This window comes from Bidens hawaiensis, unplaced genomic scaffold (assembly GCF_021521415.1).
Source record: "Bidens hawaiensis isolate Kalapana, Puna unplaced genomic scaffold, B.hawaiensis_p1.1 tig00034602_1, whole genome shotgun sequence".
Taxonomy (NCBI): domain Eukaryota; kingdom Viridiplantae; phylum Streptophyta; class Magnoliopsida; order Asterales; family Asteraceae; genus Bidens; species Bidens hawaiensis.
In genome coordinates, this window is record NW_027495978.1 from 13,144 (window position 1) to 16,420 (window position 3,277).

Here is a 3,277-nt window from a genome sequence, read left to right on the forward strand (position 1 = left end):
ATATATATATACTCTCTCTCTCTTTTCATTCTTTGCAAGACAAATCCTTGTTTTTCTCTCCATATTTTCGGCCAAAGAACAAGGATTGGAGGTGTTCATAATCAAGTACAAATCCTATCTAAAGTGGTGTCTTGTTGGTGGCTTGGGGTATACTAGCTTGAGGCATTCCGTTTTGAAGGCTTGCATTCACAAACCGTCATCTCCTTCATCTTTCTTGCATCTTGAAAGGTTGTATTACATAAACCCCTTTGGATGTTGTTTATGTATGCATGTAAATTCGTATATGGATCCGGGGCTTGGGTTTTACATATAAAACGGGTTTTATATTAATCTAAATAACAAGATTTAAAACTAATTAATCCGCTGCGTTTTTCTATATAATGGGTTATATGGACTTTGATAATGTTGTTAAAACCCAACAATGGCATCAAGAGCCGCTTATACGGATACATGCATCAATAGATCTAAAAATTTTCAGGTTTTATGGTGTGGTTCACCATATGGCCGAAATTTTTGGGGCTTTTGGTTACCCCTTGGCTCTTCAAGGTTCTACTTTACCTGCATGTGATAATCTTGAAGAATTAAGTCATTTGGATGATTGGTTGTTTTGTTTGGACAAAACCCGAAACTTTTGGTTTTCTTATCCTTGGCCGAAAGTTTGAGGTTCACAAGGGGAACCATTTTTAGACATGTAATACTTGCATATTTGTATGTGCATTTGGATGTTCATGACCTAGCCATGACCTTGTGTTTGGATATGTGTTTGTGTTGTGATTTATTCAATATTCAATTTGGTTGTAATATTATTTTATTTGGGTTTGTAATCTATTTATTCATTTCATACAGGTTTGTAATAATAAGTAGTTTAGTTGTGTTTCTTTTACTAGAGAAAAATGTATTAGGATATATTTTTTGTAAAAGAAGAAGCAACAAAGTTACGGTTTTGGTTTTGGGCCTTAATGGACCTTATAGTCCAAGATGGGATTCTAGCCCAAAGACCAAAGCCCAAACTTGGAGGCCCATGGAAGCAAGGAGCTGAAGTTGGAGCCCAATTGGAAGCCCAAATAAAGTGGAAGACTCACAACACAAGGTGGACACTTGTAGCATATAAATGTGGGATCAGGTGGGAGTTCACCGACGCATGCCTTGTGTCATTCTCGTCCCTTAAGAGAGACCTTTTGGCAGACTTGTTTCGGTCAACAAGTGTTGTCATATTTGGTGGCTATGGTTATGAACTTGTGGTTGTTTATTTATGCTTACATGGTTGATTTATATTTTTTGTTTTATTTTATTTAGATAAAAATAATTAACAAACTTAATATCAACAACTTGCATAAAATTGGTTCCTTAGAAATCATTGGGTAATAAAATTGGTTTTATTAAAGGATAATGATTTCATAATAAAATGGGTTTTATTAAAAGGAACTTTGAAAATGGGTTTTCAAATAAAGTACCATACATTTGAATGCATGCAAATGCAAGGTACATAGTTTTCTAATCTAGAATTTAGAAAACTTAAATCCCTTTTTAAACAACAAGTTAAACACCATCCTTTTATACAACACTTAAGTCGCTTGTAGACTTGATGTGGGGTAAGGGTCACCTAACCACATTTAAGAAAACTTGTGATCTTAAGGTGGTTTTACAATAATTTTGGGATGAGGGTCACCTAACCACTTGTATATGTAAACTCACACGTGTGTGTAAGTAGGACGACTTGATTTGGAAACCATGTGAATAGGGTCACCGGCACATGGGGTTCAAAGGTGTTGATGGGATTAAACATGCCAACTAAACATATGATGTTTAACCGATCCCATAAAACTAGAAGTTGCAAAGGGTTGCAATTGTCAAACGTTGACTACCTTGTTAATTTGAATAGTGGGATAAAGGTCACCTAACTACTATTTGAATGAAACGTTGGATTCTAGATTTTAATCAATAATTGTCTTGGAGACATTAAAGGGTATTAAAGATTAATATTTACTGATATCGAAAATACTAATTTGAACTTTGTTAAATTCTTTAATAGATGGCCGCAAACAATCCACCGAACGCTATTATCCGTCGCGTGCATAATTTATCACCTAGATCCATTCTGGATAAGGATCGTCTAAACTTTAACAACTTTATGGACTGGTATCGACACTTGAGAATTGTTCTCAAGCAAGAGAAGAAGTCCTATATATTAGACGATCCTATTCCCGATGAACCCGATGTCAACAACTTGGATGCCTACGCGGATTGGTTGAAATATACCGAGGATTCAGTGCAAGTTTCTTGCCTCATGTTGGGAACAGTTATTCCCGAGATCCAAAAGGATTTCTAGAATCATGGGGCGTATGTCATGATAACCCAGCTTAAGGAAATGTTCCTTACTCAAGCTAGGGTGGAGCGCTTCGAAACGGTTCGAGCACTTCATGCATGTCATATGGAAGAAACCCAATCCGTATCATCTTATGTGCTTAAGATGAAAAGCCACATTGATCGGATTGAACGGCTTAACTGTCCCGTCTCAAAAGAGTTAGCCACGGATTTGATCCTGAACGGCCTAACTAAAAGGTTTGAGACATTCGTCATGAACTACAACATGAACGGATGGGATAAAAGCATTGGTGAGCTTCACGCAATGCTTAAGACAGCCGAAGCCGGCATGGGTAAAATGGTTTTACCCGTTCTTACGATCAATGAGGGTGGCTTGAAGAAAAGGCATCACCCGGAACCAAAGGCAAAGGTTGCCGTTGGTAAAGGGCAAGTCAAGAAGGGGTTCAAGGGAAAGGCAAAGGCGGAACCCAAACTCAAGAAGCTAAAGGTTAGCGCTGAGGATCCGTGCTTTTGTTTTGAGGAGATAGGTCACTAGATGAGAAACTGTCCGACCTATCTCAAAGATTTGAAAGCTAAGAGGGATGCGGGGCAAACCTCAGGTACAACTTTCATGATTCATATTGATCTTAATATTGTTTCTTCTAACACATGGGTATTGGATACTGGATGTGGAACTCATATATGCAATTCATTGCAGGGGTTCAAAAGAAGAAATGATTTCAAGAAAGAAGATATAAGTCTCTTCATGGGCAATGGAGCAAAGGTTGAAGTCCAAGCCCGGGGAGATTATGTTTTGAAGCTTCCAAATGCTTTGGAAGTTCTTTTGAAAGACATTCTGTATTCTCCCAGTTTGACTAGGAATATTATCTCTATTTCTGTATTAAGACAATTTGGTTATGATTTCAACTTTGTAAACAATGGGTTTTATGTATTCATGAATGATGTCTTTTAT